This window comes from Carlito syrichta, unplaced genomic scaffold, assembly GCF_000164805.1.
Source record: "Carlito syrichta isolate Samal-C Ts95f unplaced genomic scaffold, Tarsius_syrichta-2.0.1 Scaffold308051, whole genome shotgun sequence".
Classification (NCBI taxonomy): Eukaryota; Metazoa; Chordata; class Mammalia; order Primates; family Tarsiidae; genus Carlito; species Carlito syrichta.
Genome location: NW_007252147.1, coordinates 753,771 through 766,347, shown reverse-complemented (window position 1 = coordinate 766,347; position 12,577 = coordinate 753,771).

The window sequence follows — 12,577 nt, the reverse complement described above, 5'->3', positions numbered from 1 at the left end:
TTAGGCGATCTTGTCCTTGCGTGAATATCATAGAATGTTCTCAGACAATCCTAGATGGTGTAACTTGCTTCACACCTAGAATATATGCTATAATAGCCTCTCACTCCCAGGCCTCAAACTTGTGCAGCATGTTCCCATACTGAATACTGTAGGCAACGGTAACATGAAGGTAAGTATTTGAGTATCTCAACATAGAAAAGATACAGTAAAAATATGACTCATGGGACCAGCGTTGTACATGCAGTGTGTCATTGACTGAAACATTGTTACGCGGCTCATGACTGTATTTGGCTTGGAAGGACAACTGTTCATTGATTCTGCTTTTAATTCTGAAGAGGATTAGGTTTTTAAATATTCATCTACAAGTTTTCTCTCTTTCAGTGTTAAAGTACAGAGGTGAAAGAGTATCTTATAGATGTATGACAATTAAAGCATATACCAAATGCATGTTTGATACAACAATGATTATTTTATTAGTGATTGAGCATCCTGTGAAAACTTGTGATGTATTGTGTCTTTCATAGGCCCAGTAAGTCTCACAATGAAGTGTTATAGGATCATAAGGTGTGGTCTCATGGGACAAGTTTCTATAACTTATATTAAATATATTTTTGTAAGCAATTATGCTCAAAATTTTAAAATAAGTGAGAAACATGTGCCTTAAAAAGACACAAAAATAGTCTCTATTCCTTGTAGACTGCTGGTTGATAATTGCAGGGATTTTCAAAGCCCAAGTGTTTATTTTGTGTACTGTTTATTCAGATAGAAATGAATTCAATCGTGTGCAATAAAGACCTTCTCAAAGCAAACTTTTTTTTTTTTTTTAAAGGAAACTGATTTTTGAATTTCTGATTTTGTTTTAAGGACTAAATGAAAATAGCCTCGAGACACTAAAATGCTATTATTTAATTATAATGACACCGGGGGTTGAAATTTAAGGTTTTACAACAGGCATAAGTTATTTTTGTAGTACCTGTGGCTTTTTTTTTGAGCTGGAGTCTCACTCTGTCGACCAGACTGGAGTGCAGTGGCCGCTCCCGGCCACCGCAGCCTCGACCTGCTGGGCTCCGGCGATCCTTCCGCCTCAGTCTTCTGAGTAGCCGGAATTATAGGCCTGCGCTACCATGCCCGGCTGATTTTTTGATTTATTGTAGAGATGAGGTCTCACTGCTCAGGCGGGTCTCGAATCTGCGGACTCAGGCAATCCACTCACCTCAACCTCCCAAAGGCGCGGGATTACAGGCTGAGCCACCGAGCCCAGCTCCTGTGGCTTTTAAGAAATGAAAAATCAAAATATCCAGGCAAGTATTTTTTTGAGACATAGTTCTAATATTTGTATCACTGTCATTTTTTGAATTTAGTATGATCCCGTAGGGTAAACCCTCTTTACTCTTTGTGAGATTTTTAGACTAGCAATAATACTTCAATAGAAACATGAAGCCACAGACCCAGTGCTGGGCCTACAGTTTTGCTTTGCTTTGAAGTCATGGTGTTTCTTCTGTGGAATTACAGCCAGTGACTTGGCGCCTCCATGTCTCTCTCTTGATCTTCCAAGCTTTCTTGTTGTGGCAGCAGTCCCTGATAAAGTCCAAGCCCTAATATTCAGTAATGCCCATGAGAGAATGGCTCTACTATTTCCTGAAAGAAGCAGCACTGAATGACTTTTATGAACTGTCCCCAAACCAGTACAAAAGCTTGATCCAAATGAGCAGATAGATTATGGGCCAGTCATTCAAGAGTTCTCCATAAATGTGTGTTCCTTAGAGAAGGAACAGAGAATGGAAGCCATTTTTTTTTTCTTAAGCTTCTGATCGTCTTAGCTGGGATTTCTGTTGGTTATACTTCTTTTTCTAGAAGATGGGTTCTTGGTCCCTTCCTCCCGCTATAATAATTTTCAAGCTTATGGGCATACAGATCATTGGGGAATCTTGTTAAAATAATAGATATTCTGGTCAGGCGCAGTGACTCACGCCTGTAATCGCATAACTTTGGGAGGTGGAGGCAAGAGGGTTTCCTGAGCCTAGGGGTTCGTGACCAGCTTGGACAACTTGACAAGCCCTTGTCTCTACATAAATAAAAAAAATTAGCTGGGTGTGGTGGTGCAAGCCTGTGGTTCCAGTTATTTGGAAGGCTGAAACAGAAGGATTGCCTGAACCCAGTAAGTTGAGTCTGCAGTGGTTGTGAGTGTGCCACTGCACTCCAGTCTGGGTAAGACTCTGACTCAAAGAGAGAGAGAGAGAAAAAAATAAGATATCCAGGTAATACCACCAGCAGATATTTTTTAAAGAGTATTTTTTCAACCAGACTCAGTGGCTCAGCCTGTAATCCCAGCACTTTGGGAGGCCGAGGTGTGTGGATTGTGGGTTCGAGACCAACCCGGGCTTCTTGGTGAGTCCTCATCTCTACAATATATCAAAAATTAGCCGGGTGTGTTAGTGTGTGCCTGTAGTTCTGACTACTTGGAAGGCTGAGGTGAAGGATCTCTGGAGCCCAGCAGGTCAATCTCTGCACTCCAGCCTAGGTGATGGAGTGAGACTCCGACTCAAAAAAGAAAACAAAAAAACAAAAAAAGCCAGAGTAATTTATGAAAGCCTAAGCAGAGATTCTTATTTGCCAAGTCCTAGATGGAGTTTCTAATGCAAGTAGTTTGTGGTGGCTGTGGCCCAGAGCTGATCCAAGAACAGCCCCTTTGCGGGGGCTACAAATAATAAACTGTTTGTAAGGCTCAACCTGGCCTTCTGTTAGTCAGAGAGAAACCACATTAGTCAAGAGATAAACTCAAGTAATAAGTGGTTTATAGCTATCAACTTGGATATTTTAGGATTTTGTGCTGTCTGTTAAAATCATTTTTAGGTAGATTTTGATTTTGCTGATGACATTAAAAAATTCAGATGCCATTTTCTTCTTTCACTGAATAAAGTTTAAGAATATCAGATACATATTGACTTCTACTCTTTCCTGTCCCAGCACACCATTTTCAAATTAAATTAATACATACAAACAGAAGCATATGGATTAGAAGAAAAAAGATAAAACTCTCATTATTTGCAGAAAGATGATCTACATAGAAAGTTTAATAGAATCAACAAATCTCAAACTTTTTAGAGGATTCAACAAAGTTATTGAATGTTAAAGTCAACTTCAAAACTTTCTGAGTTCCCATTCCACTATTGATAATCATCTAGGAAACACAAAAGAGATAAAATAACACTCATGGCAAAAAAAAAAAAAAAAAATTATAAATTCTCCAGCAGTTATCCTAAGGTAGAAAGCACAAGACCTTGTGAGAAAATGTCAAAAATTTCATTATAGGACATAAAAAAAATATGAATAATTGCAGTGATAATGTATTTATGAATGGGGCCAACAACACAGTATTTAGTTCTCTTTAGTTTATCCATAAAGTCAATCTAACAGCTATAAAAGTTCCAGGTGTTTTTTGTGAAGGTCAAAAAATTATTTCTAAATTTGAAAATTCATTTGAGGCAAAAGGTCCATGGTATTAATAAGATTTTTAACAGAAGAACAAAGAGACCAATGAATATCATATAGTGCTTAGAAATAGACTCATATTTGTATATTTGACAACTTGTTATAAGATAAACTGTCACATAAAACAAGGGGGAAAAGAACAAACTTTTAAGACAGTGGTTGGTAAACTACAGCCTGTGGACCAAATCTAGCCTGCTACCTGTTTTTGTGTGGTCCTTGAGCTAGTAATGGTGTTTATATATTTTTTAATAGTATGAAAACATTAAACAAGGATGAAGATGTAATTGATCAAAAGTTGGGGATGCAGTAAAAGCAATGGCTAGAGAAAAATGTATAGCATTGCTGGCATATCTTAGGAAAGAAGAAAGATCTAAAAATCAATCATCTAGGTTTCCACTTTAGAAAACGGGGGGGGGGGGGGGAGAAGAAGAGCAAATTAAATTCAAAGTAAGCAAAAAATAGAAATAAAAATTACAGCAGAAATCAATGAAATTAAAAACAGGAAATCAATAGAGGAAAAACCAACAAAACCAAAAGCTGTTTCTTTGAAGAGATCAATAAGCCTTTAGTAAGCTAAATTAAAAAAAGAGAAAAGACATACATCACTAATATTAGAATTGAAAGAGGGAACACCATTACAGATCCCATGGGTATTAATGGGCTAATAAAAGAATATTATGAACAATTCTATGTCCACGAAGTTGAAAATCTAGATGAAATGGATCCACCCATTCAAAGACACAATTGCCAAAACTCACACAAGAAGAAATAGATAACCTGAATAGGACTGTCTTTATTAAATAAATTAAATAAAGAGTGAATAACCCTCCGAAACAGAAAGCACCAGACCCAGATGGTTCACTGAAGAATTCTACTAAACATTTAAGGAGAAATTATACTAATTCTCTAGGTTTTGTTTTCCCACAAGATAGATTTATAGGGAAAACTTCCTAACTCATTTTATGAGGTCTGATTACCCTAATACTAAACCAGACATCACAAGAAAACTATAGACCAATATCTCCCATGAACATAGATACAAAAATCCTTAACAAAATTATTAGCAAGCCAAATATAAAAATGTTTTAAAAGAATAATATGCTATAATCAAGTGGGATTTGTTGTGGGTAGCAACATTCAAACATCAATTGATACAATTTATCACATCAATGGGTGAAATAAAAAAATACAATCATATCAATATATGCAGAAAAAGCACTTGAAAAATTAAAACATCCATTTATGAAGAAAGTTCTTAGCAAACTAGGAATAGAGGAGTGCATTTTCAATTTGATAAAGAACATCTACAACAAATCTACAGTTAACACCACATTTAATGGTGAGAAACTTAAGAAGCTTTCCTGCTAAGATCAGGAATAAGGCAAGGATGTTTCTCACCACTCCTTTTCAACATCATACTGGAGGTCCTAGCTAATGCAATAAAACAGGGAAAGGAAATGAAAGGTATACAGATTGGGAAGGAAGAAATAAAACTGTCTTTGCAGACGACATGATTGTCTATGTAGAAAATCTGAAAGAACTTTTAAAAATTCTGGAACTAATAAGCAATTATAACAAGATTGTAGGATACAAGATAATATCTTTAAAAATCCAATCACTTTCTTATATATCAGCAATGAACACTTAGAATTTAAAATTAAAAACACAATGCTGTTTATATTAGTACCCCTCCAAACGAAATACCTACGAATATAACAGAAGACCTATATGAGGAAAACTACAAAACTCTGATGAAAGAGATCAGAGAACTAAATAAGTGGAAAGATAGCCCATGTTCATGGATAAGAAGGCTCAATACTGTCAAGCTGTCAATTCTTCCCAACTTGATCTATAGATTCAACACAATTCCAGTTAAAATCCAAGTAAGTTATTTTGTGGGGATTGACAAACTGACCCTAGAGTTTATAGGGAGAGGCAAAAGACCCAAAATTGAAGAACAAATTCAGAAAACAGTCACTACCCAATGTCAAGACTTACTATAAAGCTGCAGTAACCAATATAGAACAGTAGTGATGAAAGAATAGACAAGTAGATCAATGTAACAGGAGAGAGAGCCCAGAAATAAACTCACATAAATGTAGCCAATTGATCTTTGATAAAAGGGCAAAGACAATAAAACAGAGAAAACAGTCTTTTTAATAAGTGGTGTTGGAACAACTAGATATCTACCTGCAAAAACATGTATCCAGGCACAGAACTCTCACCCTTCACAAATATTAACTCAAAATGGATTATCAATGTAAATGTAAAAGTATGGAACTCCTAGATAATAGCATAGGATAAAATCTGTCTGACCTTGGGTTTGGCAATGGCTTTTTAGATAGAACATTGAAGGCATGAGCCATGAAATAAATAATTGATAAACTTGACCTTATTATAATTAAATTTTTCTGCTCTGGAGAAGACATCATCAAGAGAAAGGAAAGACATGCCACAGACTGGAAGAAAATGTCTGCAAAAGACAATCTGTTAAAGTACTGTTACCCAAAATATACAAAGAACTCTTAAAACCTATTTAAAAATGAGCAAAGACCTGAAGAGATACCTCACTAAAGAAGACAGACAACAAATAAGCAATAAGCATACAACAAGATGCTCAACATTATCTATCATTAGGGAGTTGCAAATTAAAGCAATAATGAGATACGAGTACATACCTATTAGAATGGCCAAACCGCAAAACACTGAAAATTCCCAATCCTGGTAAGGATATGGAGCAACAGGAGTTTCCATTACTGGTGGAAATGCAAAATGATACAGCCACTTTGGAAGATAGGCAGTTTCTTACGAAGCTATATTCTTGTCATATTCAATCAAACAATCATACTCCCTGATATTTAACCAAAAGAATCAAACATTTGAGTCTACATAAAAACTTGCATACAGATATTTATAGCAGCTTTATTCGTAACTGCCAAAACTTGGAAGCAACCAAGTCGTTCTTCAGTAGGTGAGTGGATAAATATACTGTGGTATATCCATCCAATGGAATATTATTCAGTGCTAAAAAGAAATGAACTATCATGTCATCTAAAGACACGAAAGAAGCTTAAATGCATATTACCAAGGAAATAAGCCAATCTGATAAGGCGACATACTGTGCGATTCTAATTACATGATTTTCTGGAAAGGAAAAACTATGGAAACAGCAAAAATATCAGTGACTGTCAGTGGCTAGAGGGGAGGAAAGAGTAGCCACAGCCTTGAGGGCAGAGTTTTTATCAGTTTGGGCTGCTATTACAGAACACTATAGACTGGGTGGATTAAACATTATAAATTTAAGTCTCATGGTTCTGGAGGCTGAGGAGTCCAAGGTCAAGGCACCAGCAGATCTAGCAGCTGGTGAGAATGCTCTTCCTCATTTGCAGTCACCCTCTTGTAGTCTCACATGGTGTAGGGAGAGAGATCATCTCTCTCCTGCCCTTTCTCATACAGGCAATAATGACATTCATGAGGGTCCCACCCTCAAGACCTAACTACCTCTCAAATGCCCCATCTCCACATATCACATTTAGGCTTCAATATATCAATTTTGGTGATGGTGGTGGTGGGAGACACGCAAACATTCAGTCCATAGCAGGCACTGAAATGACTCTGTATGATACTGTAATGATAATTATGCCATTATACACTTATCAAAACTCACAGCCTGCACAACTACTAGAGAGATTCCTAGTGTAAAGTATGGACTTTGGGTGATGATTTGTCCATGTAGGTTCATCGAGGATAACTATGCACTACTCTGGTGTGGGATGGTCATAGTAGAGCAGGCTGTGCATGTGTGGGAGCAGAGAATATATGGGAACTCTGTACATTCTGCTCAATTTTGCTGCACACCTAAAACTGTTCTAAAATACAACAGCTCCCTAAAAATTAAAATAGTAAATATTTCATGACACACAGAACACAACTGCTCTCTTGGTTACATATTGTCTATGACTATTTCACACTATAGAGTTGAGTGGTTGCAACAGAGACCGTCCAAGCCACAAAGCTTAAAATACTTACTATCTGATCTTTTACTTAAAAAAAAAAAAAAAAAAGCCAGCCCCTGATTTATAAGCTAGCTTGCTGGAAACTGGCTAAATTTATGTAGAAAGACTGACTTGCATTCCTATCTCCCACCACATGCAAGGTTGAAGTACAATGGTGTTTGTTATGAAGGATAAAACTAAAACAGTACAGAAAATGCAAAATACTCGTGATGGAAAGGGAGAGAAAACCTTTTTTAAAAAGATTATAAAAACAAACTCTAAGGATTGATACCTTTAATTTTGATTTCACAGTATTGAAATTAAAGACTCCTATCCAAGAAAGAATACCATGGACAACATTAAGAGAGGAAGACTGGAAGAGGATACATACAATTGCTTAAAACTGGCAAGAAACTAATATCTAAAATATACAAAGGAAGAAATGTGAGAATAGATAAAGTGCATCATTTTTCTATTTTATTTTGCTCTCCCTCCATATACTCTTCACAATAAATACTGTTTTTGTCTGCCCTATCCTAGAAAATTGTTGCATTTCTTTTTTCTTTTTTTTTTGAGTTGGAGTCTCATTCTGTTGCCCAGGCTGGAGTGTAGTGACATGCTCATGGCCACCACAGCCTCGACCCGCTGGGTTTAGGCGCTCCTTCTGCTTTAGCCTTCCAAGTAGCTGGAACTACAGGCGTGTGCCACCATGCGCAGCTAATTTTTCTTGTTTTATTGTAGAGACAAGGTCTCGCCAACTTGCCCAGGCTGGTCTCGAACCTGTGGGCTCAGGCAATCCTCTTGCCTCAGCCTCCCAAAGTGATGGAATTACAGGCATGAGTCACCGTGCCCAGCCTAAATTGTTGCATTTCTACAATTAGCCTGTCTCACATTTTCTAAACTACTTTCTTACAAAATTCCCCTTTGACATTGTAAATCAGCTTGAAAATCTCCTATGAAGGCAACCTGCTAAAGAAATTCAGGACTTCTGGCTTGTAAATTTAAAAAGTCATAATGCATTATTGAGTAAGCGATTCTTATGTTATTTGATTATTGGTCATTCCTAATTTGCGTCAGGGCACACCCCTTTTTGTACTGTGATAGAATGGAACACAAATGTTTGAAAGGAACATAGCACAAAACGATGACCACTATTGCCCAGTAAGAAATGAGTCAGGACCTTCCTGATAAACCAGTGACTTTCCCCTCTCCCCCAAGTCAGTGGTGTCTCACTCTGACACCCAGGTTGGACTGCAATGGCACAATCAACACAGTCTCGACCTCCTGGGCTCAGGCCATCCTTCTGCCTCAGCCTCCCAAGTAGCTGGGACTACTGGCACTCATCACCACGGCCGACTCATTTTTAATTTTTTTTTTTTTTTTTTGTAGAGACAAGATCTCGCTATGCTGGCCAGGCTGGTCTTGAACTCCTGGGCTCAAGCATTCTTCCTGCCTCAGCCTCCCAAAGTGCTGGGATTATAGGCATGAGTCACTAAGCCCTGCCAACAAGCGATTTTTTGAAAGTCAAAAATACCTACTGTGAACTAAATTTACTACTTGAGCATGGTTAGATTAGGTGCCTAGAAACTTTAGTTCCTATCTCTTAGTATGTGTGATATTCAAAACTTCAAGCTATCAGACTCCAATGATTTTCATCTGCTTTCTTTTGTGCCCCCAATTTCTGCACACAATGATGTTAAATATTTCTTAGAACTTTGCTACTTAAAGAGCAATTCATGGGCCAACAGCAGCAGCATTTTCTTATTAGAAATGCAGAATCTTAGCCTGCTTCAGTAAAATCCCCTGGTGATTCATATGCACATTAAAATTTGAGATCCTTGGATGTCCCTTTCAAAACTATATCTCGGGCTACAGTGTTCTATAAGAATTTGCTTACTGTTTCCTTTTTTTTTTGAGTTAGGGCCATGGGGTCTTGCTATGTTGTCCCAGAGTACAGTGGCTATTCATAGGCCTGATTATAGAGTGATAAAGCCTCAAACTTGTGGTCTCAAGTGATCCTCTGTCTCAACCTCCAAGAAACTGGGACTACAGGTGCACATGCCACGGTGCTGGCTACTGTTTATTATTTTTAATGATACTTTTACACCTATTGATAAAATATGCATCACCAATGTCCAATTTAGGTATACGTATCTCTTCTTCACTTCCCGAAACTGTTTATAGATTGTTACAGAAATCAAACTGTTTCCAGAAACTCCTCCAAATCCAGAAAGCTACTGGGGGTTAGTAATTGTTTCTTAACCATGTCTGTATCAGTGTAGCAATATGGTGAGAATATAGGTTTGGGAGACTCAGAGACCAGCACAGAAATCTTAGACCTGCTACCTAAGCTGTGGGTGACCTCAGGGAAGTAATTTAAACCTCTCTAAGCCCATTTCCTCATTTCAAAAGGAAAACGACAGTACATAGACTTCTGAGCATTCTAGAACATACAGTACAAATCAATTTAAGCAGATGAGTAGACCCTCAGGGTTACTTCTGGCTCCTCTGAAGTATAGAGTCTTTGCCCATGGTAGAAGTTCTTATATATGCGGTGTTAACTATGATTTTTTTTTTTTAAACTGCCCACTGGTAAGCTATTCAGTAGAATTATCTCAGTTTTAGAAAACATTTACAACAAGAAGCTTACTGATACTAAAAGCTTAGTCCTGGTTTACAATCCCTTTTGGAAAGGGCTGTTGCTCTTAGTGGAATGCTAACATTTTGGAGCTAATAGGTTGTTCTCTTCATGGCAGTTTTTCTTTGAATTTAAAAAGGGGTTTGATACATTCTTTAGCATAAACATGATATACTATAGGAGATATATTGGATGTAATTTCTTGCCATAAACTTCTAACACGCTCCAATGAAGTCACAGTCTGCTTCCTTCAGCGGAATCCACACCCTCCCCACAAGAACCCCATGGAAACGTTTCTTCTCCTTTTCTTTTAAGTAGGAACCGAAACACACCACTGTTCCACCCACCTGCGATGACTGCGACTGCACTAATGGAATCTTCCAAGCCTGCCAGTACCCAGTGAACACCTCCGATACAAGAGACTCAGAAAGAAGGCATTTTTGCCTAAAAACCCTTTGGACGTGACTTTTAAAAGAGAGCCAGTAACGTATGCCTTTATTACTATTATTACTATAATTATTATTCTGTCCAACTGCTTCTACCTGGAGACGCATTATTTTATTTTATTTTTTATTTTTGAGTAGGAGTCTCACTCTGTCGCCCAGGCTGGAGGGCGTTGGCACACTCACAGCCACGCCAGCAGCAACCCGCTGGGCTCCGGCAATCCTTCTGCTTCAACCTTCCAAGTAGCTGGAACTACAGGTGCGCGCTACCACGTCCGGCTCATTTTTGATTTATTGTAGAGATGAGGTCTCGCCAATTTGCCAGGGCCAGTCTCGAACCCTCGGGCCCAAGCAAACCACTCGCTTCGGCCTCCCAAAGTGCTGGGATGACAGACTGAGCCACCCAGCCCGGGCGAGACGCATTATTTTCATATCAGCTGGCAGAATTTTCCTTGTGCAAGCTAAACTCGGAGATCTTTTAAACACCCGCAGATCTATAGAACCTGGCACGCAGGACTTGGCCGCAGCTGCTGCTACCTGGTAAAGAGTAGGGCCAAGACTCGTTTGGGAAGAGGATGTCGCCCACGTCCAGGCTGTCAAATCGACCTCACTCTCGGCCCGGCATGGCACATAGCCATGGGCGGCGACCCTCGTCTCTAAGATTCGTGGACGGCGACGGATGGTCTGGTACCATTGCTTACAGGCGTCTTCTTTCGCGCACCCCGACGAAGCAGCAGCGGCGGCCGCAACCGGGCCCTCGCGTTCACTGAGTCCCGCCGCCGGGGCCGCCGGGTGTGCGCCCTCGCTCGGTCCCCACCGCACGCCTGTGCGCCCTCGGTCCCCACCAGGCGCGTGTGCGCCCTCCCCCGGTCGCCGCCGAGGCCACGCGGTGTGCGCCCTCCCTCGGTCCCCACCACGCGGGTGTGTGCCCTCGCCCGGTCGCCGCGGGGCCACGCGGGTGTGCGCCCTCCCTCGGTCCCCGCCGCGCGGGTGTGCACCCTCCCCCGGTCGCCGCCAGGGCCACTTGGGTGTGCGCCCTCCCTCGGTCCCCACCACGCGGGTGTGTGACCTCGCCCGGTCGCCGCGGGGCCACTTGGGTGTGCGCCCTCCCTCGGTCCCCACCACGCGGGTGTGCACCCTCGCCCGGTCGCCGCCAGGGCCACTTGGGTGTGCGCCCTCCCTCGGTCCCCACCACGCGGGTGTGTGACCTCGCCCGGTCGCCGCGGGGCCACGCGGGTGTGCGCCCTCCCTCGGTCCCCGCCGCGCGGGTGTGCGCCTTCCCTCGGTCGCCACCGGGGCCACGGGGACCCACTCCGCACCAGCGGCCGCTCGAGCTTCCCGACCCGAGCGCTGGGCGATTGGTTTTTCTTTTGGCGCTTTTGCCATCTCCGAAACGTGACCCTTGTCTCAGACTTCCGCGATCGCGCAGTTTATCATAAACGCCAGCATGAATGCCTGGGTCAAAATGCCCTTGTCAGTTTAGCGGGAAGTCCTGGAGGGTCAGGACTGTGTCTTTCTCGTCCCGCTGAACACAGGACCCCACTCTCTGCTGGGCGCTCGGGGTTTCCCAGACCAAACAAAACAGAAATGGGCTGGGCTCGGGGGCTCAGCCTGTAACCCCAGCACTTTGGGAGGGCGAGGTTTGTGGATTGCCTGAGCCCGCGGGTTCGAGACCCGCCTGGGCAACTAGGCGAGACCTCGTCTCTACAATAAATAAAAAATTAGCCGGGCCTGGTAGCGCGCACCTGGAGTTCTGGCTCCTCGGAAGGCTGAGGACGACGCTGGGGTGGCCGTGCGTGTGCCGCGGCACTCCCGCCTGGGCGACGGAGTGAGACTCCGACTCAAAAAACAAGACAAAACAGAAGCGACTCGAGCAATCGACAGAGAGATGGACGTAGAAACAAGAAATGAGCGCATGCGAGAACGAAGGAGCGGATGAAATCGGAAAAGGAGCGGCGCACGGCAGGAGCCGCGGAGCGCAGCGAGTGCGGGTCCGGCGCCCGGGGGCG